Source organism: Ambystoma mexicanum, chromosome 8 (assembly GCF_040938575.1).
Source record: "Ambystoma mexicanum isolate Mex_15411 chromosome 8, UKY_AmexF1_1, whole genome shotgun sequence".
Lineage (NCBI taxonomy): Eukaryota > Metazoa > Chordata > Amphibia > Caudata > Ambystomatidae > Ambystoma > Ambystoma mexicanum.
In genome coordinates this window covers 731,999,041-732,022,180 of record NC_090929.1, presented here as the reverse complement: position 1 = coordinate 732,022,180, position 23,140 = coordinate 731,999,041, and the positions used below count along the sequence as shown (strand labels likewise).

General features: G+C 46.6%; 56 non-coding genes and 12 pseudogenes across 56 annotated transcripts; all 68 read right to left on the bottom strand.

Moving 5' to 3' along the window:
- Positions 1–86: 86 nt before the first annotated feature.
- On the bottom strand, positions 87–205 carry LOC138479361 (5S ribosomal RNA). The gene has a single exon (XR_011273143.1). It is a non-coding gene; the product is annotated as a 5S ribosomal RNA (ribosomal RNA).
- Positions 206–668: 463 nt separating this feature from the next.
- Positions 669–787, bottom strand: LOC138478745 (5S ribosomal RNA). Its single transcript, XR_011272584.1, has one exon. It is a non-coding gene; the product is annotated as a 5S ribosomal RNA (ribosomal RNA).
- Positions 788–893: 106 nt separating this feature from the next.
- On the bottom strand, positions 894–1,012 carry LOC138479360 (5S ribosomal RNA). The gene has a single exon (XR_011273142.1). It is a non-coding gene; the product is annotated as a 5S ribosomal RNA (ribosomal RNA).
- Positions 1,013–1,475: 463 nt separating this feature from the next.
- On the bottom strand, positions 1,476–1,594 carry LOC138479126 (5S ribosomal RNA). The gene has a single exon (XR_011272929.1). It is a non-coding gene; the product is annotated as a 5S ribosomal RNA (ribosomal RNA).
- A 106-nt stretch (positions 1,595–1,700) lies between these two features.
- LOC138477033 (5S ribosomal RNA) lies at positions 1,701–1,819 on the bottom strand. Its single transcript, XR_011271030.1, has one exon. It is a non-coding gene; the product is annotated as a 5S ribosomal RNA (ribosomal RNA).
- Positions 1,820–1,925: 106 nt separating this feature from the next.
- LOC138477949 (5S ribosomal RNA) lies at positions 1,926–2,044 on the bottom strand. Its single transcript, XR_011271861.1, has one exon. It is a non-coding gene; the product is annotated as a 5S ribosomal RNA (ribosomal RNA).
- Positions 2,045–2,150: 106 nt separating this feature from the next.
- LOC138479359 (5S ribosomal RNA) lies at positions 2,151–2,269 on the bottom strand. The gene has a single exon (XR_011273141.1). It is a non-coding gene; the product is annotated as a 5S ribosomal RNA (ribosomal RNA).
- A 464-nt stretch (positions 2,270–2,733) lies between these two features.
- On the bottom strand, positions 2,734–2,852 carry LOC138477032 (5S ribosomal RNA). Its single transcript, XR_011271029.1, has one exon. It is a non-coding gene; the product is annotated as a 5S ribosomal RNA (ribosomal RNA).
- A 106-nt stretch (positions 2,853–2,958) lies between these two features.
- On the bottom strand, positions 2,959–3,077 carry LOC138478526 (5S ribosomal RNA). Its single transcript, XR_011272386.1, has one exon. It is a non-coding gene; the product is annotated as a 5S ribosomal RNA (ribosomal RNA).
- Positions 3,078–3,540: 463 nt separating this feature from the next.
- On the bottom strand, positions 3,541–3,659 carry LOC138479125 (5S ribosomal RNA). The gene has a single exon (XR_011272928.1). It is a non-coding gene; the product is annotated as a 5S ribosomal RNA (ribosomal RNA).
- Positions 3,660–3,765: 106 nt separating this feature from the next.
- Positions 3,766–3,884, bottom strand: LOC138477031 (5S ribosomal RNA). Its single transcript, XR_011271028.1, has one exon. It is a non-coding gene; the product is annotated as a 5S ribosomal RNA (ribosomal RNA).
- A 106-nt stretch (positions 3,885–3,990) lies between these two features.
- On the bottom strand, positions 3,991–4,109 carry LOC138478416 (5S ribosomal RNA). Its single transcript, XR_011272286.1, has one exon. It is a non-coding gene; the product is annotated as a 5S ribosomal RNA (ribosomal RNA).
- Positions 4,110–4,215: 106 nt separating this feature from the next.
- On the bottom strand, positions 4,216–4,334 carry LOC138478237 (5S ribosomal RNA). The gene has a single exon (XR_011272123.1). It is a non-coding gene; the product is annotated as a 5S ribosomal RNA (ribosomal RNA).
- A 106-nt stretch (positions 4,335–4,440) lies between these two features.
- LOC138479358 (5S ribosomal RNA) lies at positions 4,441–4,559 on the bottom strand. Its single transcript, XR_011273140.1, has one exon. It is a non-coding gene; the product is annotated as a 5S ribosomal RNA (ribosomal RNA).
- Positions 4,560–5,023: 464 nt separating this feature from the next.
- Positions 5,024–5,142, bottom strand: LOC138477030 (5S ribosomal RNA). The gene has a single exon (XR_011271027.1). It is a non-coding gene; the product is annotated as a 5S ribosomal RNA (ribosomal RNA).
- A 106-nt stretch (positions 5,143–5,248) lies between these two features.
- Positions 5,249–5,367, bottom strand: LOC138480065 (5S ribosomal RNA). The gene has a single exon (XR_011273782.1). It is a non-coding gene; the product is annotated as a 5S ribosomal RNA (ribosomal RNA).
- Positions 5,368–5,830: 463 nt separating this feature from the next.
- Positions 5,831–5,949, bottom strand: LOC138480392 (5S ribosomal RNA). The gene has a single exon (XR_011274071.1). It is a non-coding gene; the product is annotated as a 5S ribosomal RNA (ribosomal RNA).
- Positions 5,950–6,055: 106 nt separating this feature from the next.
- LOC138477028 (5S ribosomal RNA) lies at positions 6,056–6,174 on the bottom strand. The gene has a single exon (XR_011271026.1). It is a non-coding gene; the product is annotated as a 5S ribosomal RNA (ribosomal RNA).
- Positions 6,175–6,280: 106 nt separating this feature from the next.
- On the bottom strand, positions 6,281–6,399 carry LOC138477026 (5S ribosomal RNA). Its single transcript, XR_011271024.1, has one exon. It is a non-coding gene; the product is annotated as a 5S ribosomal RNA (ribosomal RNA).
- Positions 6,400–6,505: 106 nt separating this feature from the next.
- LOC138477025 (5S ribosomal RNA) lies at positions 6,506–6,624 on the bottom strand. Its single transcript, XR_011271023.1, has one exon. It is a non-coding gene; the product is annotated as a 5S ribosomal RNA (ribosomal RNA).
- A 473-nt stretch (positions 6,625–7,097) lies between these two features.
- Positions 7,098–7,216, bottom strand: LOC138477712 (5S ribosomal RNA). Its single transcript, XR_011271646.1, has one exon. It is a non-coding gene; the product is annotated as a 5S ribosomal RNA (ribosomal RNA).
- A 106-nt stretch (positions 7,217–7,322) lies between these two features.
- Positions 7,323–7,441, bottom strand: LOC138477024 (5S ribosomal RNA). Its single transcript, XR_011271022.1, has one exon. It is a non-coding gene; the product is annotated as a 5S ribosomal RNA (ribosomal RNA).
- A 106-nt stretch (positions 7,442–7,547) lies between these two features.
- Positions 7,548–7,663, bottom strand: LOC138474192 (5S ribosomal RNA; annotated as a pseudogene).
- Positions 7,664–8,126: 463 nt separating this feature from the next.
- On the bottom strand, positions 8,127–8,245 carry LOC138477711 (5S ribosomal RNA). Its single transcript, XR_011271645.1, has one exon. It is a non-coding gene; the product is annotated as a 5S ribosomal RNA (ribosomal RNA).
- A 106-nt stretch (positions 8,246–8,351) lies between these two features.
- Positions 8,352–8,470, bottom strand: LOC138477023 (5S ribosomal RNA). Its single transcript, XR_011271021.1, has one exon. It is a non-coding gene; the product is annotated as a 5S ribosomal RNA (ribosomal RNA).
- Positions 8,471–8,576: 106 nt separating this feature from the next.
- LOC138474191 (5S ribosomal RNA) lies at positions 8,577–8,692 on the bottom strand (annotated as a pseudogene).
- A 106-nt stretch (positions 8,693–8,798) lies between these two features.
- Positions 8,799–8,917, bottom strand: LOC138477022 (5S ribosomal RNA). Its single transcript, XR_011271020.1, has one exon. It is a non-coding gene; the product is annotated as a 5S ribosomal RNA (ribosomal RNA).
- A 106-nt stretch (positions 8,918–9,023) lies between these two features.
- On the bottom strand, positions 9,024–9,139 carry LOC138474190 (5S ribosomal RNA; annotated as a pseudogene).
- Positions 9,140–9,603: 464 nt separating this feature from the next.
- On the bottom strand, positions 9,604–9,722 carry LOC138477021 (5S ribosomal RNA). Its single transcript, XR_011271019.1, has one exon. It is a non-coding gene; the product is annotated as a 5S ribosomal RNA (ribosomal RNA).
- Positions 9,723–9,828: 106 nt separating this feature from the next.
- Positions 9,829–9,947, bottom strand: LOC138479602 (5S ribosomal RNA). The gene has a single exon (XR_011273362.1). It is a non-coding gene; the product is annotated as a 5S ribosomal RNA (ribosomal RNA).
- Positions 9,948–10,410: 463 nt separating this feature from the next.
- Positions 10,411–10,529, bottom strand: LOC138477020 (5S ribosomal RNA). Its single transcript, XR_011271018.1, has one exon. It is a non-coding gene; the product is annotated as a 5S ribosomal RNA (ribosomal RNA).
- A 106-nt stretch (positions 10,530–10,635) lies between these two features.
- LOC138478808 (5S ribosomal RNA) lies at positions 10,636–10,754 on the bottom strand. The gene has a single exon (XR_011272640.1). It is a non-coding gene; the product is annotated as a 5S ribosomal RNA (ribosomal RNA).
- Positions 10,755–10,860: 106 nt separating this feature from the next.
- LOC138474189 (5S ribosomal RNA) lies at positions 10,861–10,976 on the bottom strand (annotated as a pseudogene).
- Positions 10,977–11,440: 464 nt separating this feature from the next.
- LOC138477019 (5S ribosomal RNA) lies at positions 11,441–11,559 on the bottom strand. The gene has a single exon (XR_011271017.1). It is a non-coding gene; the product is annotated as a 5S ribosomal RNA (ribosomal RNA).
- A 106-nt stretch (positions 11,560–11,665) lies between these two features.
- Positions 11,666–11,784, bottom strand: LOC138478294 (5S ribosomal RNA). Its single transcript, XR_011272175.1, has one exon. It is a non-coding gene; the product is annotated as a 5S ribosomal RNA (ribosomal RNA).
- Positions 11,785–11,890: 106 nt separating this feature from the next.
- Positions 11,891–12,009, bottom strand: LOC138478236 (5S ribosomal RNA). The gene has a single exon (XR_011272122.1). It is a non-coding gene; the product is annotated as a 5S ribosomal RNA (ribosomal RNA).
- A 106-nt stretch (positions 12,010–12,115) lies between these two features.
- Positions 12,116–12,234, bottom strand: LOC138479357 (5S ribosomal RNA). Its single transcript, XR_011273139.1, has one exon. It is a non-coding gene; the product is annotated as a 5S ribosomal RNA (ribosomal RNA).
- A 464-nt stretch (positions 12,235–12,698) lies between these two features.
- Positions 12,699–12,817, bottom strand: LOC138477017 (5S ribosomal RNA). The gene has a single exon (XR_011271016.1). It is a non-coding gene; the product is annotated as a 5S ribosomal RNA (ribosomal RNA).
- Positions 12,818–12,923: 106 nt separating this feature from the next.
- On the bottom strand, positions 12,924–13,042 carry LOC138480063 (5S ribosomal RNA). The gene has a single exon (XR_011273780.1). It is a non-coding gene; the product is annotated as a 5S ribosomal RNA (ribosomal RNA).
- A 463-nt stretch (positions 13,043–13,505) lies between these two features.
- On the bottom strand, positions 13,506–13,624 carry LOC138479124 (5S ribosomal RNA). Its single transcript, XR_011272927.1, has one exon. It is a non-coding gene; the product is annotated as a 5S ribosomal RNA (ribosomal RNA).
- A 106-nt stretch (positions 13,625–13,730) lies between these two features.
- On the bottom strand, positions 13,731–13,849 carry LOC138479020 (5S ribosomal RNA). Its single transcript, XR_011272833.1, has one exon. It is a non-coding gene; the product is annotated as a 5S ribosomal RNA (ribosomal RNA).
- A 106-nt stretch (positions 13,850–13,955) lies between these two features.
- LOC138477016 (5S ribosomal RNA) lies at positions 13,956–14,074 on the bottom strand. Its single transcript, XR_011271015.1, has one exon. It is a non-coding gene; the product is annotated as a 5S ribosomal RNA (ribosomal RNA).
- A 106-nt stretch (positions 14,075–14,180) lies between these two features.
- Positions 14,181–14,299, bottom strand: LOC138477014 (5S ribosomal RNA). Its single transcript, XR_011271013.1, has one exon. It is a non-coding gene; the product is annotated as a 5S ribosomal RNA (ribosomal RNA).
- A 473-nt stretch (positions 14,300–14,772) lies between these two features.
- LOC138477710 (5S ribosomal RNA) lies at positions 14,773–14,891 on the bottom strand. Its single transcript, XR_011271644.1, has one exon. It is a non-coding gene; the product is annotated as a 5S ribosomal RNA (ribosomal RNA).
- Positions 14,892–14,997: 106 nt separating this feature from the next.
- On the bottom strand, positions 14,998–15,116 carry LOC138477013 (5S ribosomal RNA). The gene has a single exon (XR_011271012.1). It is a non-coding gene; the product is annotated as a 5S ribosomal RNA (ribosomal RNA).
- A 106-nt stretch (positions 15,117–15,222) lies between these two features.
- LOC138474188 (5S ribosomal RNA) lies at positions 15,223–15,338 on the bottom strand (annotated as a pseudogene).
- A 463-nt stretch (positions 15,339–15,801) lies between these two features.
- LOC138477709 (5S ribosomal RNA) lies at positions 15,802–15,920 on the bottom strand. Its single transcript, XR_011271643.1, has one exon. It is a non-coding gene; the product is annotated as a 5S ribosomal RNA (ribosomal RNA).
- A 106-nt stretch (positions 15,921–16,026) lies between these two features.
- On the bottom strand, positions 16,027–16,145 carry LOC138477012 (5S ribosomal RNA). The gene has a single exon (XR_011271011.1). It is a non-coding gene; the product is annotated as a 5S ribosomal RNA (ribosomal RNA).
- Positions 16,146–16,251: 106 nt separating this feature from the next.
- Positions 16,252–16,367, bottom strand: LOC138474187 (5S ribosomal RNA; annotated as a pseudogene).
- A 106-nt stretch (positions 16,368–16,473) lies between these two features.
- LOC138477011 (5S ribosomal RNA) lies at positions 16,474–16,592 on the bottom strand. Its single transcript, XR_011271010.1, has one exon. It is a non-coding gene; the product is annotated as a 5S ribosomal RNA (ribosomal RNA).
- A 106-nt stretch (positions 16,593–16,698) lies between these two features.
- LOC138474186 (5S ribosomal RNA) lies at positions 16,699–16,814 on the bottom strand (annotated as a pseudogene).
- Positions 16,815–17,278: 464 nt separating this feature from the next.
- LOC138477010 (5S ribosomal RNA) lies at positions 17,279–17,397 on the bottom strand. The gene has a single exon (XR_011271009.1). It is a non-coding gene; the product is annotated as a 5S ribosomal RNA (ribosomal RNA).
- A 106-nt stretch (positions 17,398–17,503) lies between these two features.
- On the bottom strand, positions 17,504–17,622 carry LOC138479601 (5S ribosomal RNA). The gene has a single exon (XR_011273361.1). It is a non-coding gene; the product is annotated as a 5S ribosomal RNA (ribosomal RNA).
- A 462-nt stretch (positions 17,623–18,084) lies between these two features.
- Positions 18,085–18,203, bottom strand: LOC138477708 (5S ribosomal RNA). Its single transcript, XR_011271642.1, has one exon. It is a non-coding gene; the product is annotated as a 5S ribosomal RNA (ribosomal RNA).
- A 106-nt stretch (positions 18,204–18,309) lies between these two features.
- LOC138477009 (5S ribosomal RNA) lies at positions 18,310–18,428 on the bottom strand. Its single transcript, XR_011271008.1, has one exon. It is a non-coding gene; the product is annotated as a 5S ribosomal RNA (ribosomal RNA).
- A 106-nt stretch (positions 18,429–18,534) lies between these two features.
- On the bottom strand, positions 18,535–18,650 carry LOC138474185 (5S ribosomal RNA; annotated as a pseudogene).
- A 463-nt stretch (positions 18,651–19,113) lies between these two features.
- Positions 19,114–19,232, bottom strand: LOC138477707 (5S ribosomal RNA). The gene has a single exon (XR_011271641.1). It is a non-coding gene; the product is annotated as a 5S ribosomal RNA (ribosomal RNA).
- A 106-nt stretch (positions 19,233–19,338) lies between these two features.
- Positions 19,339–19,457, bottom strand: LOC138477008 (5S ribosomal RNA). Its single transcript, XR_011271007.1, has one exon. It is a non-coding gene; the product is annotated as a 5S ribosomal RNA (ribosomal RNA).
- A 106-nt stretch (positions 19,458–19,563) lies between these two features.
- Positions 19,564–19,679, bottom strand: LOC138474184 (5S ribosomal RNA; annotated as a pseudogene).
- Positions 19,680–20,143: 464 nt separating this feature from the next.
- Positions 20,144–20,262, bottom strand: LOC138477006 (5S ribosomal RNA). Its single transcript, XR_011271006.1, has one exon. It is a non-coding gene; the product is annotated as a 5S ribosomal RNA (ribosomal RNA).
- Positions 20,263–20,368: 106 nt separating this feature from the next.
- LOC138479600 (5S ribosomal RNA) lies at positions 20,369–20,487 on the bottom strand. The gene has a single exon (XR_011273360.1). It is a non-coding gene; the product is annotated as a 5S ribosomal RNA (ribosomal RNA).
- Positions 20,488–20,949: 462 nt separating this feature from the next.
- LOC138477706 (5S ribosomal RNA) lies at positions 20,950–21,068 on the bottom strand. Its single transcript, XR_011271640.1, has one exon. It is a non-coding gene; the product is annotated as a 5S ribosomal RNA (ribosomal RNA).
- A 106-nt stretch (positions 21,069–21,174) lies between these two features.
- Positions 21,175–21,293, bottom strand: LOC138477005 (5S ribosomal RNA). The gene has a single exon (XR_011271005.1). It is a non-coding gene; the product is annotated as a 5S ribosomal RNA (ribosomal RNA).
- Positions 21,294–21,399: 106 nt separating this feature from the next.
- LOC138474181 (5S ribosomal RNA) lies at positions 21,400–21,515 on the bottom strand (annotated as a pseudogene).
- Positions 21,516–21,978: 463 nt separating this feature from the next.
- On the bottom strand, positions 21,979–22,087 carry LOC138474645 (5S ribosomal RNA; annotated as a pseudogene).
- Positions 22,088–22,193: 106 nt separating this feature from the next.
- Positions 22,194–22,312, bottom strand: LOC138477004 (5S ribosomal RNA). Its single transcript, XR_011271004.1, has one exon. It is a non-coding gene; the product is annotated as a 5S ribosomal RNA (ribosomal RNA).
- A 106-nt stretch (positions 22,313–22,418) lies between these two features.
- On the bottom strand, positions 22,419–22,534 carry LOC138474180 (5S ribosomal RNA; annotated as a pseudogene).
- Positions 22,535–22,997: 463 nt separating this feature from the next.
- Positions 22,998–23,116, bottom strand: LOC138477705 (5S ribosomal RNA). The gene has a single exon (XR_011271639.1). It is a non-coding gene; the product is annotated as a 5S ribosomal RNA (ribosomal RNA).
- Positions 23,117–23,140: the final 24 nt, after the last annotated feature.

Here is a 23,140-nt window from a genome sequence, read left to right as displayed (position 1 = left end):
TACTTTTAAGCATCTAGTCGGCTAGACCTTGCAGTTTTGAAAGGCAATTGAGAAATGGCTCACTTCCTGAACTTGGAGCACAAAAAAGCCTACAGCACCTGGTATTCCCAGGCGGTCTCCCATCCAGGTACTAACTAGGCCCGACACTGCTTAGCTTCCGAGATCAGACGAGATTGGGCGCATTCAGTGTGGTGTGGCCGTAGGCTCTAGAAATGCTAAGAATATTACTCTTATGCATTTGCATTTAGTAAGCTAAGCCATGCAGCCACTTGCAACATGATACCACGCTCATCGCTCGATCAGGCTCGATCAGGCGAGATATATAAGACTGGTGGGCCCATTCAGGACTCCTATGTCTGGTAGGATAACTTTAATCCATCCATCCTGTTTCTGTTGCAGGGAGGTGGAGAGAACAATCAACACAATAACGGCTTTCTTTCATGCCTCTTGAAGGACTCAATATTCTCTGTACTGCATTACATGTGAAAGTCGATTTATTACCCATGAACACACTACCTGTATGCTAATTATATGTAAATAGGTAGCTCCAGCCCTCATAATGTTGTCCAACATTTCCGCTATAAAACGGGATAAAATTATTTTGGAAACATACCAAATTTGAAAAGTAATTGAGAAGTTGTGCAATTACTAATCATGGAGCACAAAATAGCCTACAGCACCTGGTATTCCCAGGCGGTCTCCCATCCAGGTACTAACTAGGCCCGACACTGCTTAGCTTCCGAGAACAGACGAGATCGGGCGCATTCAGTGTGGTGTGGCCGTAGGCTCTGGGCCTAGTGAGTTTTGTACTTTTAAGCATCTAGTCGGCTAGACCTTGCAGTTTTGAAAGGCAATTGAGAAATGGCTCACTTCCTGAACTTGGAGCACAAAAAAGCCTACAGCACCTGGTATTCCCAGGCGGTCTCCCATCCAGGTACTAACTAGGCCCGACACTGCTTAGCTTCCGAGATCAGACGAGATTGGGCGCATTCAGTGTGGTGTGGCCGTAGGCTCTAGAAATGCTAAGAATATTACTCTTATGCATTTGCATTTAGTAAGCTAAGCCATGCAGCCACTTGCAACATGATACCACGCTCATCGCTCGATCAGGCTCGATCAGGCGAGATATATAAGACTGGTGGGCCCATTCAGGACTCCTATGTCTGGTAGGATAACTTTAATCCATCCATCCTGTTTCTGTTGCAGGGAGGTGGAGAGAACAATCAACACAATAACGGCTTTCTTTCATGCCTCTTGAAGGACTCAATATTCTCTGTACTGCATTACATGTGAAAGTCGATTTATTACCCATGAACACACTACCTGTATGCTAATTATATGTAAATAGGTAGCTCCAGCCCTCATAATGTTGTCCAACATTTCCGCTATAAAACGGGATAAAATTATTTTGGAAACATACCAAATTTGAAAAGTAATTGAGAAGTTGTGCAATTACTAATCATGGAGCACAAAATAGCCTACAGCACCTGGTATTCCCAGGCGGTCTCCCATCCAGGTACTAACTAGGCCCGACACTGCTTAGCTTACGAGATCAGACGAGATCGGGCGCATTCAGTGTGGTGTGGCCGTAGGCTCTGGGCCTAGTGAGTTTTGTACTTTTAAGCATCTAGTCGGCTAGACCTTGCAGTTTTGAAAGGCAATTGAGAAATGGCTCACTTCCTGAACTTGGAGCACAAAAAAGCCTACAGCACCTGGTATTCCCAGGCGGTCTCCCATCCAGGTACTAACTAGGCCCGACACTGCTTAGCTTCCGAGATCAGACGAGATCGGGCGCATTCAGTGTGGTGTGGCCGTAGGCTCTGGTCCTAGTGAGTTTTGTACTTTTAAGCATCTAGTCGGCTAGACCTTGCAGTTTTGAAAGGCAATTGAGAAATGGCTCACTTCCTGAACTTGGAGCACAAAAAAGCCTACAGCACCTGGTATTCCCTGGCGGTCTCCCATCCAGGTACTAACTAGGCCCGACACTGCTTAGCTTCCGAGATCAGACGAGATCGGGCGCATTCAGTGTGGTGTGGCCGTAGGCTCTGGGCCTAGTGAGTTTTGTACTTTTAAGCATCTAGTCGGCTAGACCTTGCAGTTTTGAAAGGCAATTGAGAAATGGCTCACTTCCTGAACTTGGAGCACAAAAAAGCCTACAGCACCTGGTATTCCCAGGCGGTCTCCCATCCAGGTACTAACTAGGCCCGACACTGCTTAGCTTCCGAGATCAGACGAGATTGGGCGCATTCAGTGTGGTGTGGCCGTAGGCTCGAGTAATGCTAAGAATATTACTCTTATGCATTTGCATTTAGTAAGCTAAGCCATGCAGCCACTTGCAACATGATACCACGCTCATCGCTCGATCAGCGCTTGATCAGGCGAGATATATAAGACTGGTGGGCCCATTCAGGACTCCTATGTCTGGTAGGATAACTTTAATCCATCCATCCTGTTTCTGTTGCAGGGAGGTGGAGAGAACAATCAACACAATAACGGCTTTCTTTCATGCCTCTTGAAGGACTCAATATTCTCTGTACTGCATTACATGTGAAAGTCGATTTATTACCCATGAACACACTACCTGTATGCTAATTATATGTAAATAGGTAGCTCCAGCCCTCATAATGTTGTCCAACATTTCCGCTATAAAACGGGATAAAATTATTTTGGAAACATACCAAATTTGAAAAGTAATTGAGAAGTTGCGCAATTACTAATCATGGAGCACAAAATAGCCTACAGCACCTGGTATTCCCAGGCGGTCTCCCATCCAGGTACTAACTAGGCCCGACACTGCTTAGCTTCCGAGATCAGACGAGATCGGGCGCATTCAGTGTGGTGTGGCCGTAGGCTCTGGGCCTAGTGAGTTTTGTACTTTTAAGCATCTAGTCGGCTAGACCTTGCAGTTTTGAAAGGCAATTGAGAAATGGCTCACTTCCTGAACTTGGAGCACAAAAAAGCCTACAGCACCTGGTATTCCCAGGCAGTCTCCCATCCAGGTACTAACTAGGCCCGACACTGCTTAGCTTCCGAGATCAGACGAGATCGGGCGCATTCAGTGTGGTGTGGCCGTAGGCTCTAGAAATGCTAAGAATATTACTCTTATGCATTTGCATTTAGTAAGCTAAGCCATGCAGCCACTTGCAACATGATACCACGCTCATCGCTCGATCAGGCTCGATCAGGCGAGATATATAAGACTGGTGGGCCCATTCAGGACTCCTATGTCTGGTAGGATAACTTTAATCCATCCATCCTGTTTCTGTTGCAGGGAGGTGGAGAGAACAATCAACACAATAACGGCTTTCTTTCATGCCTCTTGAAGGACTCAATATTCTCTGTACTGCATTACATGTGAAAGTCGATTTATTACCCATGAACACACTACCTGTATGCTAATTATATGTAAATAGGTAGCTCCAGCCCTCATAATGTTGTCCAACATTTCCGCTATAAAACGGGATAAAATTATTTTGGAAACATACCAAATTTGAAAAGTAATTGAGAAGTTGTGCAATTACTAATCATGGAGCACAAAATAGCCTACAGCACCTGGTATTCCCAGGCGGTCTCCCATCCAGGTACTAACTAGGCCCGACACTGCTTAGCTTACGAGATCAGACGAGATCGGGCGCATTCAGTGTGGTGTGGCCGTAGGCTCTGGGCCTAGTGAGTTTTGTACTTTTAAGCATCTAGTCGGCTAGACCTTGCAGTTTTGAAAGGCAATTGAGAAATGGCTCACTTCCTGAACTTGGAGCACAAAAAAGCCTACAGCACCTGGTATTCCCAGGCGGTCTCCCATCCAGGTACTAACTAGGCCCGACACTGCTTAGCTTCCGAGATCAGACGAGATCGGGCGCATTCAGTGTGGTGTGGCCGTAGGCTCAGGGCCTAGTGAGTTTTGTACTTTTAAGCATCTAGTCGGCTAGACCTTGCAGTTTTGAAAGGCAATTGAGAAATGGCTCACTTCCTGAACTTGGAGCACAAAAAAGCCTACAGCACCTGGTATTCCCAGGCGGTCTCCCATCCAGGTACTAACCAGGCCCGACACTGCTTAGCTTCCGAGATCAGACGAGATCGGGCGCATTCAGTGTGGTGTGGCCGTAGGCTCTGGGCCTAGTGAGTTTTGTACTTTTAAGCATCTAGTCGGCTAGACCTTGCAGTTTTGAAAGGCAATTGAGAAATGGCTCACTTCCTGAACTTGGAGCACAAAAAAGCCTACAGCACCTGGTATTCCCAGGCGGTCTCCCATCCAGGTACTAACTAGGCCCGACACTGCTTAGCTTTCGAGATCAGACGAGATCGGGCGCATTCAGTGTGGTGTGGCCGTAGGCTCTGGGCCTAGTGAGTTTTGTACTTTTAAGCATCTAGTCGGCTAGACCTTGCAGTTTTGAAAGGCAATTGAGAAATGGCTCACTTCCTGAACTTGGAGCACAAAAAAGCCTACAGCACCTGGTATTCCCAGGCGGTCTCCCATCCAGGTACTAACTAGGCCCGACACTGCTTAGCTTCCGAGATCAGACGAGATTGGGCGCATTCAGTGTGGTGTGGCCGTAGGCTCTAGTAATGCTAAGAATATTACTCTTATGCATTTGCATTTAGTAAGCTAAGCCATGCAGCCACTTGCAACATGATACCACGCTCATCGCTCGATCAGCGCTTGATCAGGCGAGATATATAAGACTGGTGGGCCCATTCAGGACTCCTATGTCTGGTAGGATAACTTTAATCCATCCATCCTGTTTCTGTTGCAGGGAGGTGGAGAGAACAATCAACACAATAACGGCTTTCTTTCATGCCTCTTGAAGGACTCAATATTCTCTGTACTGCATTACATGTGAAAGTCGATTTATTACCCATGAACACACTACCTGTATGCTAATTATATGTAAATAGGTAGCTCCAGCCCTCATAATGTTGTCCAACATTTCCGCTATAAAACGGGATAAAATTATTTTGGAAACATACCAAATTTGAAAAGTAATTGAGAAGTTGCGCAATTACTAATCATGGAGCACAAAATAGCCTACAGCACCTGGTATTCCCAGGCGGTCTCCCATCCAGGTACTAACTAGGCCCGACACTGCTTAGCTTCCGAGATCAGACGAGATCGGGCGCATTCAGTGTGGTGTGGCCGTAGGCTCTGGGCCTAGTGAGTTTTGTACTTTTAAGCATCTAGTCGGCTAGACCTTGCAGTTTTGAAAGGCAATTGAGAAATGGCTCACTTCCTGAACTTGGAGCACAAAAAAGCCTACAGCACCTGGTATTCCCAGGCAGTCTCCCATCCAGGTACTAACTAGGCCCGACACTGCTTAGCTTCTGAGATCAGACGAGATCGGGCGCATTCAGTGTGGTGTGGCCGTAGGCTCTAGAAATGCTAAGAATATTACTCTTATGCATTTGCATTTAGTAAGCTAAGCCATGCAGCCACTTGCAACATGATACCACGCTCATCGCTCGATCAGGCTCGATCAGGCGAGATATATAAGACTGGTGGGCCCATTCAGGACTCCTATGTCTGGTAGGATAACTTTAATCCATCCATCCTGTTTCTGTTGCAGGGAGGTGGAGAGAACAATCAACACAATAACGGCTTTCTTTCATGCCTCTTGAAGGACTCAATATTCTCTGTACTGCATTACATGTGAAAGTCGATTTATTACCCATGAACACACTACCTGTATGCTAATTATATGTAAATAGGTAGCTCCAGCCCTCATAATGTTGTCCAACATTTCCGCTATAAAACGGGATAAAATTATTTTGGAAACATACCAAATTTGAAAAGTAATTGAGAAGTTGTGCAATTACTAATCATGGAGCACAAAATAGCCTACAGCACCTGGTATTGCCAGGCGGTCTCCCATCCAGGTACTAACTAGGCCCGACACTGCTTAGCTTACGAGATCAGACGAGATCGGGCGCATTCAGTGTGGTGTGGCCGTAGGCTCTGGGCCTAGTGAGTTTTGTACTTTTAAGCATCTAGTCGGCTAGACCTTGCAGTTTTGAAAGGCAATTGAGAAATGGCTCACTTCCTGAACTTGGAGCACAAAAAAGCCTACAGCACCTGGTATTCCCAGGCGGTCTCCCATCCAGGTACTAACTAGGCCCGACACTGCTTAGCTTCCGAGATCAGACGAGATCGGGCGCATTCAGTGTGGTGTGGCCGTAGGCTCTGGTCCTAGTGAGTTTTGTACTTTTAAGCATCTAGTCGGCTAGACCTTGCAGTTTTGAAAGGCAATTGAGAAATGGCTCACTTCCTGAACTTGGAGCACAAAAAAGCCTACAGCACCTGGTATTCCCAGGCGGTCTCCCATCCAGGTACTAACTAGGCCCGACACTGCTTAGCTTCCGAGATCAGACGAGATCGGGCGCATTCAGTGTGGTGTGGCCGTAGGCTCTGGGCCTAGTGAGTTTTGTACTTTTAAGCATCTAGTCGGCTAGACCTTGCAGTTTTGAAAGGCAATTGAGAAATGGCTCACTTCCTGAACTTGGAGCACAAAAAAGCCTACAGCACCTGGTATTCCCAGGCGGTCTCCCATCCAGGTACTAACTAGGCCCGACACTGCTTAGCTTCCGAGATCAGACGAGATCGGGCGCATTCAGTGTGGTGTGGCCGTAGGCTCTAGAAATGCTAAGAATATTACTCTTATGCATTTGCATTTAGTAAGCTAAGCCATGCAGCCACTTGCAACATGATACCACGCTCATCGCTCGATCAGCGCTCGATCAGGCTCGATCAGGCGAGATATATAAGACTGGTGGGCCCATTCAGGACTCCTATGTCTGGTAGGATAACTTTAATCCATCCATCCTGTTTCTGTTGCAGGGAGATGGAGAGAACAATCAACACAATAACGGCTTTCTTTCATGCCTCTTGAAGGACTCAATATTCTCTGTACTGCATTACATGTGAAAGTCGATTTATTACCCATGAACACACTACCTGTATGCTAATTATATGTAAATAGGTAGCTCCAGCCCTCATAATGTTGTCCAACATTTCCGCTATAAAACGGGATAAAATTATTTTGGAAACATACCAAATTTGAAAAGTAATTGAGAAGTTGTGCAATTACTAATCATGGAGCACAAAATGCCTACAGCACCTGGTATTCCCAGGCGGTCTCCCATCCAGGTACTAACTAGGCCCGACACTGCTTAGCTTCCGAGATCAGACGAGATCGGGCGCATTCAGTGTGGTGTGGCCGTAGGCTCTGGTCCTAGTGAGTTTTGTACTTTTAAGCATCTAGTCGGCTAGACCTTGCAGTTTTGAAAGGCAATTGAGAAATGGCTCACTTCCTGAACTTGGAGCACAAAAAAGCCTACAGCACCTGGTATTCCCAGGCGGTCTCCCATCCAGGTACTAACTAGGCCCGACACTGCTTAGCTTCCGAGATCAGACGAGATCGGGCGCATTCAGTGTGGTGTGGCCGTAGGCTCTGGGCCTAGTGAGTTTTGTACTTTTAAGCATCTAGTCGGCTAGACCTTGCAGTTTTGAAAGGCAATTGAGAAATGGCTCACTTCCTGAACTTGGAGCACAAAAAAGCCTACAGCACCTGGTATTCCCAGGCGGTCTCCCATCCAGGTACTAACTAGGCCCGACACTGAGCTTCCGAGATCAGACGAGATCGGGCGCATTCAGTCTGGTGTGGCCGTAGGCTCTAGTAATGCTAAGAATATTACTCTTATGCATTTGCATTTAGTAAGCTAAGCCATGCAGCCACTTGCAACATGATACCACGCTCATCGCTCGATCAGCGCTCGATCAGGCGAGATATATAAGACTGGTGGGCCCATTCAGGACTCCTATGTCTGGTAGGATAACTTTAATCCATCCATCCTGTTTCTGTTGCAGGGAGATGGAGAGAACAATCAACACAATAACGGCTTTCTTTCATGCCTCTTGAAGGACTCAATATTCTCTGTACTGCATTACATGTGAAAGTCGATTTATTACCCATGAACACACTACCTGTATGCTAATTATATGTAAATAGGTAGCTCCAGCCCTCATAATGTTGTCCAACATTTCCGCTATAAAACGGGATAAAATTATTTTGGAAACATACCAAATTTGAAAAGTAATTGAGAAGTTGTGCAATTACTAATCATGGAGCACAAAATGCCTACAGCACCTGGTATTCCCAGGCGGTCTCCCATCCAGGTACTAACTAGGCCCGACACTGCTTAGCTTCCGAGATCAGACGAGATCGGGCGCATTCAGTGTGGTGTGGCCGTAGGCTCTGGTCCTAGTGAGTTTTGTACTTTTAAGCATCTAGTCGGCTAGACCTTGCAGTTTTGAAAGGCAATTGAGAAATGGCTCACTTCCTGAACTTGGAGCACAAAAAAGCCTACAGCACCTGGTATTCCCAGGCGGTCTCCCATCCAGGTACTAACTAGGCCCGACACTGCTTAGCTTCCGAGATCAGACGAGATCGGGCGCATTCAGTGTGGTGTGGCCGTAGGCTCTGGGCCTAGTGAGTTTTGTACTTTTAAGCATCTAGTCGGCTAGACCTTGCAGTTTTGAAAGGCAATTGAGAAATGGCTCACTTCCTGAACTTGGAGCACAAAAAAGCCTACAGCACCTGGTATTCCCAGGCGGTCTCCCATCCAGGTACTAACTAGGCCCGACACTGAGCTTCCGAGATCAGACGAGATCGGGCGCATTCAGTCTGGTGTGGCCGTAGGCTCTGGTCCTAGTGAGTTTTGTACTTTTAAGCATCTAGTCGGCTAGACCTTGCAGTTTTGAAAGGCAATTGAGAAATGGCTCACTTCCTGAACTTGGAGCACAAAAAAGCCTACAGCACCTGGTATTCCCAGGCGGTCTCCCATCCAGGTACTAACTAGGCCCGACACTGCTTAGCTTCCGAGATCAGACGAGATCGGGCGCATTCAGTGTGGTGTGGCCGTAGGCTCTGGGCCTAGTGAGTTTTGTACTTTTAAGCATCTAGTCGGCTAGACCTTGCAGTTTTGAAAGGCAATTGAGAAATGGCTCACTTCCTGAACTTGGAGCACAAAAAAGCCTACAGCACCTGGTATTCCCAGGCGGTCTCCCATCCAGGTACTAACTAGGCCCGACACTGAGCTTCCGAGATCAGACGAGATCGGGCGCATTCAGTCTGGTGTGGCCGTAGGCTCTAGTAATGCTAAGAATATTACTCTTATGCATTTGCATTTAGTAAGCTAAGCCATGCAGCCACTTGCAACATGATACCACGCTCATCGCTCGATCAGCGCTCGATCAGGCGAGATATATAAGACTGGTGGGCCCATTCAGGACTCCTATGTCTGGTAGGATAACTTTAATCCATCCATCCTGTTTCTGTTGCAGGGAGGTGGAGAGAACAATCAACACAATAACGGCTTTCTTTCATGACTCTTGAAGGACTCAATATTCTCTGTACTGCATTACATGTGAAAGTCGATTTATTACCCATGAACACACTACCTGTATGCTAATTATATGTAAATAGGTAGCTCCAGCCCTCATAATGTTGTCCAACATTTCCGCTATAAAACGGGATAAAATTATTTTGGAAACATACCAAATTTGAAAAGTAATTGAGAAGTTGCGCAATTACTAATCATGGAGCACAAAATAGCCTACAGCACCTGGTATTCCCAGGCGGTCTCCCATCCAGGTACTAACTAGGCCCGACACTGCTTAGCTTCCGAGATCAGACGAGATCGGGCGCATTCAGTGTGGTGTGGCCGTAGGCTCTGGGCCTAGTGAGTTTTGTACTTTTAAGCATCTAGTCGGCTAGACCTTGCAGTTTTGAAAGGCAATTGAGAAATGGCTCACTTCCTGAACTTGGAGCACAAAAAAGCCTACAGCACCTGGTATTCCCAGGCAGTCTCCCATCCAGGTACTAACTAGGCCCGACACTGCTTAGCTTCCGAGATCAGACGAGATCAGGCGCATTCAGTGTGGTGTGGCCGTAGGCTCTAGAAATGCTAAGAATATTACTCTTATGCATTTGCATTTAGTAAGCTAAGCCATGCAGCCACTTGCAACATGATACCACGCTCATCGCTCGATCAGGCTCGATCAGGCGAGATATATAAGACTGGTGGGCCCATTCAGGACTCCTATGTCTGGTAGGATAACTTTAATCCATCCATCCTGTTTCTGTTGCAGGGAGATGGAGAGAACAATCAACACAATAACGGCTTTCTTTCATGCCTCTTGAAGGACTCAATATTCTCTGTACTGCATTACATGTGAAAGTCGATTTATTACCCATGAACACACTACCTGTATGCTAATTATATGTAAATAGGTAGCTCCAGCCCTCATAATGTTGTCCAACATTTCCGCTATAAAACGGGATAAAATTATTTTGGAAACATACCAAATTTGAAAAGTTATTGAGAAGTTGTGCAATTACTAATCATGGAGCACAAAATAGCCTACAGCACCTGGTATTCCCAGGCGGTCTCCCATCCAGGTACTAACTAGGCCCGACACTGCTTAGCTTCCGAGATCAGACGAGATCGGGCGCATTCAGTGTGGTGTGGCCGTAGGCTCTGGTCCTAGTGAGTTTTGTACTTTTAAGCATCTAGTCGGCTAGACCTTGCAGTTTTGAAAGGCAATTGAGAAATGGCTCACTTCCTGAACTTGGAGCACAAAAAAGCCTACAGCACCTGGTATTCCCAGGCGGTCTCCCATCCAGGTATTAACTAGGCCCGACACTGCTTAGCTTCCGAGATCAGACGAGATCGGGCGCATTCAGTGTGGTGTGGCCGTAGGCTCTGGGCCTAGTGAGTTTTGTACTTTTAAGCATCTAGTCGGCTAGACCTTGCAGTTTTGAAAGGCAATTGAGAAATGGCTCACTTCCTGAACTTGGAGCACAAAAAAGCCTACAGCACCTGGTATTCCCAGGCGGTCTCCCATCCAGGTACTAACTAGGCCCGACACTGAGCTTCCGAGATCAGACGAGATCGGGCGCATTCAGTCTGGTGTGGCCGTAGGCTCTAGTAATGCTAAGAATATTACTCTTATGCATTTGCATTTAGTAAGCTAAGCCATGCAGCCACTTGCAACATGATACCACGCTCATCGCTCGATCAGCGCTCGATCAGGCGAGATATATAAGACTGGTGGGCCCATTCAGGACTCCTATGTCTGGTAGGATAACTTTAATCCATCCATCCTGTTTCTGTTGCAGGGAGGTGGAGAGAACAATCAACACAATAACGGCTTTCTTTCATGCCTCTTGAAGGACTCAATATTCTCTGTACTGCATTACATGTGAAAGTCGATTTATTACCCATGAACACACTACCTGTATGCTAATTATATGTAAATAGGTAGCTCCAGCCCTCATAATGTTGTCCAACATTTCCGCTATAAAACGGGATAAAATTATTTTGGAAATATACCAAATTTGAAAAGTAATTGAGAAGTTGTGCAATTACTAATCATGGAGCACAAAATAGCCTACAGCACCTGGTATTCCCAGGCGGTCTCCCATCCAGGTACTAACTAGGCCCGACACTGCTTAGCTTCCGAGATCAGACGAGATCGGGCGCATTCAGTGTGGTGTGGCCGTAGGCTCAGGGCCTAGTGAGTTTTGTACTTTTAAGCATCTAGTCGGCTAGACCTTGCAGTTTTGAAAGGCAATTGAGAAATGGCTCACTTCCTGAACTTGGAGCACAAAAAAGCCTACAGCACCTGGTATTCCCAGGCGGTCTCCCATCCAGGTACTAACCAGGCCCGACACTGCTTAGCTTCCGAGATCAGACGAGATCGGGCGCATTCAGTGTGGTGTGGCCGTAGGCTCTGGTCCTAGTGAGTTTTGTACTTTTAAGCATCTAGTCGGCTAGACCTTGCAGTTTTGAAAGGCAATTGAGAAATGGCTCACTTCCTGAACTTGGAGCACAAAAAAGCCTACAGCACCTGGTATTCCCAGGCGGTCTCCCATCCAGGTACTAACTAGGCCCGACACTGCTTAGCTTTCGAGATCAGACGAGATCGGGCGCATTCAGTGTGGTGTGGCCGTAGGCTCTGGGCCTAGTGAGTTTTGTACTTTTAAGCATCTAGTCGGCTAGACCTTGCAGTTTTGAAAGGCAATTGAGAAATGGCTCACTTCCTGAACTTGGAGCACAAAAAAGCCTACAGCACCTGGTATTCCCAGGCGGTCTCCCATCCAGGTACTAACTAGGCCCGACACTGCTTAGCTTCCGAGATCAGACGAGATTGGGCGCATTCAGTGTGGTGTGGCCGTAGGCTCGAGTAATGCTAAGAATATTACTCTTATGCATTTGCATTTAGTAAGCTAAGCCATGCAGCCACTTGCAACATGATACCACGCTCATCGCTCGATCAGCGCTTGATCAGGCGAGATATATAAGACTGGTGGGCCCATTCAGGACTCCTATGTCTGGTAGGATAACTTTAATCCATCCATCCTGTTTCTGTTGCAGGGAGGTGGAGAGAACAATCAACACAATAACGGCTTTCTTTCATGCCTCTTGAAGGACTCAATATTCTCTGTACTGCATTACATGTGAAAGTCGATTTATTACCCATGAACACACTACCTGTATGCTAATTATATGTAAATAGGTAGCTCCAGCCCTCATAATGTTGTCCAACATTTCCGCTATAAAACGGGATAAAATTATTTTGGAAACATACCAAATTTGAAAAGTAATTGAGAAGTTGCGCAATTACTAATCATGGAGCACAAAATAGCCTACAGCACCTGGTATTCCCAGGCGGTCTCCCATCCAGGTACTAACTAGGCCCGACACTGCTTAGCTTCCGAGATCAGACGAGATCGGGCGCATTCAGTGTGGTGTGGCCGTAGGCTCTGGGCCTAGTGAGTTTTGTACTTTTAAGCATCTAGTCGGCTAGACCTTGCAGTTTTGAAAGGCAATTGAGAAATGGCTCACTTCCTGAACTTGGAGCACAAAAAAGCCTACAGCACCTGGTATTCCCAGGCAGTCTCCCATCCAGGTACTAACTAGGCCCGACACTGCTTAGCTTCTGAGATCAGACGAGATCGGGCGCATTCAGTGTGGTGTGGCCGTAGGCTCTAGAAATGCTAAGAATATTACTCTTATGCATTTGCATTTAGTAAGCTAAGCCATGCAGCCACTTGCAACATGATACCACGCTCATCGCTCGATCAGGCTCGATCAGGCGAGATATATAAGACTGGTGGGCCCATTCAGGACTCCTATGTCTGGTAGGATAACTTTAATCCATCCATCCTGTTTCTGTTGCAGGGAGGTGGAGAGAACAATCAACACAATAACGGCTTTCTTTCATGCCTCTTGAAGGACTCAATATTCTCTGTACTGCATTACATGTGAAAGTCGATTTATTACCCATGAACACACTACCTGTATGCTAATTATATGTAAATAGGTAGCTCCAGCCCTCATAATGTTGTCCAACATTTCCGCTATAAAACGGGATAAAATTATTTTGGAAACATACCAAATTTGAAAAGTAATTGAGAAGTTGTGCAATTACTAATCATGGAGCACAAAATAGCCTACAGCACCTGGTATTCCCAGGCGGTCTCCCATCCAGGTACTAACTAGGCCCGACACTGCTTAGCTTACGAGATCAGACGAGATCGGGCGCATTCAGTGTGGTGTGGCCGTAGGCTCTGGGCCTAGTGAGTTTTGTACTTTTAAGCATCTAGTCGGCTAGACCTTGCAGTTTTGAAAGGCAATTGAGAAATGGCTCACTTCCTGAACTTGGAGCACAAAAAAGCCTACAGCACCTGGTATTCCCAGGCGGTCTCCCATCCAGGTACTAACTAGGCCCGACACTGCTTAGCTTCTGAGATCAGACGAGATCGGGCGCATTCAGTGTGGTGTGGCCGTAGGCTCTGGTCCTAGTGAGTTTTGTACTTTTAAGCATCTAGTCGGCTAGACCTTGCAGTTTTGAAAGGCAATTGAGAAATGGCTCACTTCCTGAACTTGGAGCACAAAAAAGCCTACAGCACCTGGTATTCCCAGGCGGTCTCCCATCCAGGTACTAACTAGGCCCGACACTGCTTAGCTTCCGAGATCAGACGAGATCGGGCGCATTCAGTGTGGTGTGGCCGTAGGCTCTGGGCCTAGTGAGTTTTGTACTTTTAAGCATCTAGTCGGCTAGACCTTGCAGTTTTGAAAGGCAATTGAGAAATGGCTCACTTCCTGAACTTGGAGCACAAAAAAGCCTACAGCACCTGGTATTCCCAGGCGGTCTCCCATCCAGGTACTAACTAGGCCCGACACTGCTTAGCTTCCGAGATCAGACGAGATCGGGCGCATTCAGTGTGGTGTGGCCGTAGGCTCTAGAAATGCTAAGAATATTACTCTTATGCATTTGCATTTAGTAAGCTAAGCCATGCAGCCACTTGCAACATGATACCACGCTCATCGCTCGATCAGCGCTCGATCAGGCTCGATCAGGCGAGATATATAAGACTGGTGGGCCCATTCAGGACTCCTATGTCTGGTAGGATAACTTTAATCCATCCATCCTGTTTCTGTTGCAGGGAGATGGAGAGAACAATCAACACAATAACGGCTTTCTTTCATGCCTCTTGAAGGACTCAATATTCTCTGTACTGCATTACATGTGAAAGTCGATTTATTACCCATGAACACACTACCTGTATGCTAATTATATGTAAATAGGTAGCTCCAGCCCTCATAATGTTGTCCAACATTTCCGCTATAAAACGGGATAAAATTATTTTGGAAACATACCAAATTTGAAAAGTAATTGAGAAGTTGTGCAATTACTAATCATGGAGCACAAAATGCCTACAGCACCTGGTATTCCCAGGCGGTCTCCCATCCAGGTACTAACTAGGCCCGACACTGCTTAGCTTCCGAGATCAGACGAGATCGGGCGCATTCAGTGTGGTGTGGCCGTAGGCTCTGGTCCTAGTGAGTTTTGTACTTTTAAGCATCTAGTCGGCTAGACCTTGCAGTTTTGAAAGGCAATTGAGAAATGGCTCACTTCCTGAACTTGGAGCACAAAAAAGCCTACAGCACCTGGTATTCCCAGGCGGTCTCCCATCCAGGTACTAACTAGGCCCGACACTGCTTAGCTTCCGAGATCAGACGAGATCGGGCGCATTCAGTGTGGTGTGGCCGTAGGCTCTGGGCCTAGTGAGTTTTGTACTTTTAAGCATCTAGTCGGCTAGACCTTGCAGTTTTGAAAGGCAATTGAGAAATGGCTCACTTCCTGAACTTGGAGCACAAAAAAGCCTACAGCACCTGGTATTCCCAGGCGGTCTCCCATCCAGGTACTAACTAGGCCCGACACTGAGCTTCCGAGATCAGACGAGATCGGGCGCATTCAGTCTGGTGTGGCCGTAGGCTCTAGTAATGCTAAGAATATTACTCTTATGCATTTGCATTTAGTAAGCTAAGCCATGCAGCCACTTGCAACATGATACCACGCTCATCGCTCGATCAGCGCTCGATCAGGCGAGATATATAAGACTGGTGGGCCCATTCAGGACTCCTATGTCTGGTAGGATAACTTTAATCCATCCATCCTGTTTCTGTTGCAGGGAGATGGAGAGAACAATCAACACAATAACGGCTTTCTTTCATGCCTCTTGAAGGACTCAATATTCTCTGTACTGCATTACATGTGAAAGTCGATTTATTACCCATGAACACACTACCTGTATGCTAATTATATGTAAATAGGTAGCTCCAGCCCTCATAATGTTGTCCAACATTTCCGCTATAAAACGGGATAAAATTATTTTGGAAACATACCAAATTTGAAAAGTAATTGAGAAGTTGTGCAATTACTAATCATGGAGCACAAAATGCCTACAGCACCTGGTATTCCCAGGCGGTCTCCCATCCAGGTACTAACTAGGCCCGACACTGCTTAGCTTCCGAGATCAGACGAGATCGGGCGCATTCAGTGTGGTGTGGCCGTAGGCTCTGGTCCTAGTGAGTTTTGTACTTTTAAGCATCTAGTCGGCTAGACCTTGCAGTTTTGAAAGGCAATTGAGAAATGGCTCACTTCCTGAACTTGGAGCACAAAAAAGCCTACAGCACCTGGTATTCCCAGGCGGTCTCCCATCCAGGTACTAACTAGGCCCGACACTGCTTAGCTTCCGAGATCAGACGAGATCGGGCGCATTCAGTGTGGTGTGGCCGTAGGCTCTGGGCCTAGTGAGTTTTGTACTTTTAAGCATCTAGTCGGCTAGACCTTGCAGTTTTGAAAGGCAATTGAGAAATGGCTCACTTCCTGAACTTGGAGCACAAAAAAGCCTACAGCACCTGGTATTCCCAGGCGGTCTCCCATCCAGGTACTAACTAGGCCCGACACTGAGCTTCCGAGATCAGACGAGATCGGGCGCATTCAGTCTGGTGTGGCCGTAGGCTCTGGTCCTAGTGAGTTTTGTACTTTTAAGCATCTAGTCGGCTAGACCTTGCAGTTTTGAAAGGCAATTGAGAAATGGCTCACTTCCTGAACTTGGAGCACAAAAAAGCCTACAGCACCTGGTATTCCCAGGCGGTCTCCCATCCAGGTACTAACTAGGCCCGACACTGCTTAGCTTCCGAGATCAGACGAGATCGGGCGCATTCAGTGTGGTGTGGCCGTAGGCTCTGGGCCTAGTGAGTTTTGTACTTTTAAGCATCTAGTCGGCTAGACCTTGCAGTTTTGAAAGGCAATTGAGAAATGGCTCACTTCCTGAACTTGGAGCACAAAAAAGCCTACAGCACCTGGTATTCCCAGGCGGTCTCCCATCCAGGTACTAACTAGGCCCGACACTGAGCTTCCGAGATCAGACGAGATCGGGCGCATTCAGTCTGGTGTGGCCGTAGGCTCTAGTAATGCTAAGAATATTACTCTTATGCATTTGCATTTAGTAAGCTAAGCCATGCAGCCACTTGCAACATGATACCACGCTCATCGCTCGATCAGCGCTCGATCAGGCGAGATATATAAGACTGGTGGGCCCATTCAGGACTCCTATGTCTGGTAGGATAACTTTAATCCATCCATCCTGTTTCTGTTGCAGGGAGGTGGAGAGAACAATCAACACAATAACGGCTTTCTTTCATGACTCTTGAAGGACTCAATATTCTCTGTACTGCATTACATGTGAAAGTCGATTTATTACCCATGAACACACTACCTGTATGCTAATTATATGTAAATAGGTAGCTCCAGCCCTCATAATGTTGTCCAACATTTCCGCTATAAAACGGGATAAAATTATTTTGGAAACATACCAAATTTGAAAAGTAATTGAGAAGTTGCGCAATTACTAATCATGGAGCACAAAATAGCCTACAGCACCTGGTATTCCCAGGCGGTCTCCCATCCAGGTACTAACTAGGCCCGACACTGCTTAGCTTCCGAGATCAGACGAGATCGGGCGCATTCAGTGTGGTGTGGCCGTAGGCTCTGGGCCTAGTGAGTTTTGTACTTTTAAGCATCTAGTCGGCTAGACCTTGCAGTTTTGAAAGGCAATTGAGAAATGGCTCACTTCCTGAACTTGGAGCACAAAAAAGCCTACAGCACCTGGTATTCCCAGGCAGTCTCCCATCCAGGTACTAACTAGGCCCGACACTGCTTAGCTTCCGAGATCAGACGAGATCAGGCGCATTCAGTGTGGTGTGGCCGTAGGCTCTAGAAATGCTAAGAATATTACTCTTATGCATTTGCATTTAGTAAGCTAAGCCATGCAGCCACTTGCAACATGATACCACGCTCATCGCTCGATCAGGCTCGATCAGGCGAGATATATAAGACTGGTGGGCCCATTCAGGACTCCTATGTCTGGTAGGATAACTTTAATCCATCCATCCTGTTTCTGTTGCAGGGAGGTGGAGAGAACAATCAACACAATAACGGCTTTCTTTCATGCCTCTTGAAGGACTCAATATTCTCTGTACTGCATTACATGTGAAAGTCGATTTATTACCCATGAACACACTACCTGTATGCTAATTATATGTAAATAGGTAGCTCCAGCCCTCATAATGTTGTCCAACATTTCCGCTATAAAACGGGATAAAATTATTTTGGAAACATACCAAATTTGAAAAGTAATTGAGAAGTTGTGCAATTACTAATCATGGAGCACAAAATGCCTACAGCACCTGGTATTCCCAGGCGGTCTCCCATCCAGGTACTAACTAGGCCCGACACTGCTTAGCTTCCGAGATCAGACGAGATCGGGCGCATTCAGTGTGGTGTGGCCGTAGGCTCTGGTCCTAGTGAGTTTTGTACTTTTAAGCATCTAGTCGGCTAGACCTTGCAGTTTTGAAAGGCAATTGAGAAATGGCTCACTTCCTGAACTTGGAGCACAAAAAAGCCTACAGCACCTGGTATTCCCAGGCGGTCTCCCATCCAGGTACTAACTAGGCCCGACACTGCTTAGCTTCCGAGATCAGACGAGATCGGGCGCATTCAGTGTGGTGTGGCCGTAGGCTCTGGGCCTAGTGAGTTTTGTACTTTTAAGCATCTAGTCGGCTAGACCTTGCAGTTTTGAAAGGCAATTGAGAAATGGCTCACTTCCTGAACTTGGAGCACAAAAAAGCCTACAGCACCTGGTATTCCCAGGCGGTCTCCCATCCAGGTACTAACTAGGCCCGACACTGAGCTTCCGAGATCAGACGAGATCGGGCGCATTCAGTCTGGTGTGGCCGTAGGCTCTAGTAATGCTAAGAATATTACTCTTATGCATTTGCATTTAGTAAGCTAAGCCATGCAGCCACTTGCAACATGATACCACGCTCATCGCTCGATCAGCGCTCGATCAGGCGAGATATATAAGACTGGTGGGCCCATTCAGGACTCCTATGTCTGGTAGGATAACTTTAATCCATCCATCCTGTTTCTGTTGCAGGGAGATGGAGAGAACAATCAACACAATAACGGCTTTCTTTCATGCCTCTTGAAGGACTCAATATTCTCTGTACTGCATTACATGTGAAAGTCGATTTATTACCCATGAACACACTACCTGTATGCTAATTATATGTAAATAGGTAGCTCCAGCCCTCATAATGTTGTCCAACATTTCCGCTATAAAACGGGATAAAATTATTTTGGAAACATACCAAATTTGAAAAGTAATTGAGAAGTTGTGCAATTACTAATCATGGAGCACAAAATGCCTACAGCACCTGGTATTCCCAGGCGGTCTCCCATCCAGGTACTAACTAGGCCCGACACTGCTTAGCTTCCGAGATCAGACGAGATCGGGCGCATTCAGTGTGGTGTGGCCGTAGGCTCTGGTCCTAGTGAGTTTTGTACTTTTAAGCATCTAGTCGGCTAGACCTTGCAGTTTTGAAAGGCAATTGAGAAATGGCTCACTTCCTGAACTTGGAGCACAAAAAAGCCTACAGCACCTGGTATTCCCAGGCGGTCTCCCATCCAGGTACTAACTAGGCCCGACACTGCTTAGCTTCCGAGATCAGACGAGATCGGGCGCATTCAGTGTGGTGTGGCCGTAGGCTCTGGGCCTAGTGAGTTTTGTACTTTTAAGCATCTAGTCGGCTAGACCTTGCAGTTTTGAAAGGCAATTGAGAAATGGCTCACTTCCTGAACTTGGAGCACAAAAAAGCCTACAGCACCTGGTATTCCCAGGCGGTCTCCCATCCAGGTACTAACTAGGCCCGACACTGAGCTTCCGAGATCAGACGAGATCGGGCGCATTCAGTCTGGTGTGGCCGTAGGCTCTAGTAATGCTAAGAATATTACTCTTATGCATTTGCATTTAGTAAGCTAAGCCATGCAGCCACTTGCAACATGATACCACGCTCATCGCTCGATCAGCGCTCGATCAGGCGAGATATATAAGACTGGTGGGCCCATTCAGGACTCCTATGTCTGGTAGGATAACTTTAATCCATCCATCCTGTTTCTGTTGCAGGGAGGTGGAGAGAACAATCAACACAATAACGGCTTTCTTTCATGACTCTTGAAGGACTCAATATTCTCTGTACTGCATTACATGTGAAAGTCGATTTATTACCCATGAACACACTACCTGTATGCTAATTATATGTAAATAGGTAGCTCCAGCCCTCATAATGTTGTCCAACATTTCCGCTATAAAACGGGATAAAATTATTTTGGAAACATACCAAATTTGAAAAGTAATTGAGAAGTTGCGCAATTACTAATCATGGAGCACAAAATAGCCTACAGCACCTGGTATTCCCAGGCGGTCTCCCATCCAGGTACTAACTAGGCCCGACACTGCTTAGCTTCCGAGATCAGACGAGATCGGGCGCATTCAGTGTGGTGTGGCCGTAGGCTCTGGGCCTAGTGAGTTTTGTACTTTTAAGCATCTAGTCGGCTAGACCTTGCAGTTTTGAAAGGCAATTGAGAAATGGCTCACTTCCTGAACTTGGAGCACAAAAAAGCCTACAGCACCTGGTATTCCCAGGCAGTCTCCCATCCAGGTACTAACTAGGCCCGACACTGCTTAGCTTCCGAGATCAGACGAGATCAGGCGCATTCAGTGTGGTGTGGCCGTAGGCTCTAGAAATGCTAAGAATATTACTCTTATGCATTTGCATTTAGTAAGCTAAGCCATGCAGCCACTTGCAACATGATACCACGCTCATCGCTCGATCAGGCTCGATCAGGCGAGATATATAAGACTGGTGGGCCCATTCAGGACTCCTATGTCTGGTAGGATAACTTTAATCCATCCATCCTGTTTCTGTTGCAGGGAGGTGGAGAGAACAATCAACACAATAACGGCTTTCTTTCATGCCTCTTGAAGGACTCAATATTCTCTGTACTGCATTACATGTGAAAGTCGATTTATTACCCATGAACACACTACCTGTATGCTAATTATATGTAAATAGGTAGCTCCAGCCCTCATAATGTTGTCCAACATTTCCGCTATAAAACGGGATAAAATTATTTTGGAAACATACCAAATTTGAAAAGTAATTGAGAAGTTGTGCAATTACTAATCATGGAGCACAAAATGCCTACAGCACCTGGTATTCCCAGGCGGTCTCCCATCCAGGTACTAACTAGGCCCGACACTGCTTAGCTTCCGAGATCAGACGAGATCGGGCGCATTCAGTGTGGTGTGGCCGTAGGCTCTGGTCCTAGTGAGTTTTGTACTTTTAAGCATCTAGTCGGCTAGACCTTGCAGTTTTGAAAGGCAATTGAGAAATGGCTCACTTCCTGAACTTGGAGCACAAAAAAGCCTACAGCACCTGGTATTCCCAGGCGGTCTCCCATCCAGGTACTAACTAGGCCCGACACTGCTTAGCTTCCGAGATCAGACGAGATCGGGCGCATTCAGTGTGGTGTGGCCGTAGGCTCTGGGCCTAGTGAGTTTTGTACTTTTAAGCATCTAGTCGGCTAGACCTTGCAGTTTTGAAAGGCAATTGAGAAATGGCTCACTTCCTGAACTTGGAGCACAAAAAAGCCTACAGCACCTGGTATTCCCAGGCGGTCTCCCATCCAGGTACTAACTAGGCCCGACACTGAGCTTCCGAGATCAGACGAGATCGGGCGCATTCAGTCTGGTGTGGCCGTAGGCTCTAGTAATGCTAAGAATATTACTCTTATGCATTTGCATTTAGTAAGCTAAGCCATGCAGCCACTTGCAACATGATACCACGCTCATCGCTCGATCAGCGCTCGATCAGGCGAGATATATAAGACTGGTGGGCCCATTCAGGACTCCTATGTCTGGTAGGATAACTTTAATCCATCCATCCTGTTTCTGTTGCAGGGAGGTGGAGAGAACAATCAACACAATAACAGCTTTCTTTCATGCCTCTTGAAGGACTCAATATTCTCTGTACTGCATTACATGTGAAAGTCGATTTATTACCCATGAACACACTACCTGTATGCTAATTATATGTAAATAGGTAGCTCCAGCCCTCATAATGTTGTCCAACATTTCCGCTATAAAACGGGATAAAATTATTTTGGAAACATACCAAATTTGAAAAGTAATTGAGAAGTTGTGCAATTACTAATCATGGAGCACAAAATGCCTACAGCACCTGGTATTCCCAGGCGGTCTCCCATCCAGGTACTAACTAGGCCCGACACTGCTTAGCTTCCGAGATCAGACGCATTCAGTGTGGTGTGGCCGTAGGCTCTGGTCCTAGTGAGTTTTGTACTTTTAAGCATCTAGTCGGCTAGACCTTGCAGTTTTGAAAGGCAATTGAGAAATGGCTCACTTCCTGAACTTGGAGCACAAAAAAGCCTACAGCACCTGGTATTCCCAGGCGGTCTCCCATCCAGGTACTAACTAGGCCCGACACTGCTTAGCTTCCGAGATCAGACGAGATCGGGCGCATTCAGTGTGGTGTGGCCGTAGGCTCTGGGCCTAGTGAGTTTTGTACTTTTAAGCATCTAGTCGGCTAGACCTTGCAGTTTTGAAAGGCAATTGAGAAATGGCTCACTTCCTGAACTTGGAGCACAAAAAAGCCTACAGCACCTGGTATTCCCAGGCGGTCTCCCATCCAGGTACTAACTAGGCCCGACACTGAGCTTCCGAGATCAGACGAGATCGGGCGCATTCAGTCTGGTGTGGCCGTAGGCTCTAGTAATGCTAAGAATATTACTCTTATGCATTTGCATTTAGTAAGCTAAGCCATGCAGCCACTTGCAACATGATACCACGCTCATCGCTCGATCAGCGCTCGATCAGGCGAGATATATAAGACTGGTGGGCCCATTCAGGACTCCTATGTCTGGTAGGATAACTTTAATCCATCCATCCTGTTTCTGTTGCAGGGAGATGGAGAGAACAATCAACACAATAACGGCTTTCTTTCATGCCTCTTGAAGGACTCAATATTCTCTGTACTGCATTACATGTGAAAGTCGATTTATTACCCATGAACACACTACCTGTATGCTAATTATATGTAAATAGGTAGCTCCAGCCCTCATAATGTTGTCCAACATTTCCGCTATAAAACGGGATAAAATTATTTTGGAAACATACCAAATTTGAAAAGTAATTGAGAAGTTGTGCAATTACTAATCATGGAGCACAAAATGCCTACAGCACCTGGTATTCCCAGGCGGTCTCCCATCCAGGTACTAACTAGGCCCGACACTGCTTAGCTTCCGAGATCAGACGAGATCGGGCGCATTCAGTGTGGTGTGGCCGTAGGCTCTGGTCCTAGTGAGTTTTGTACT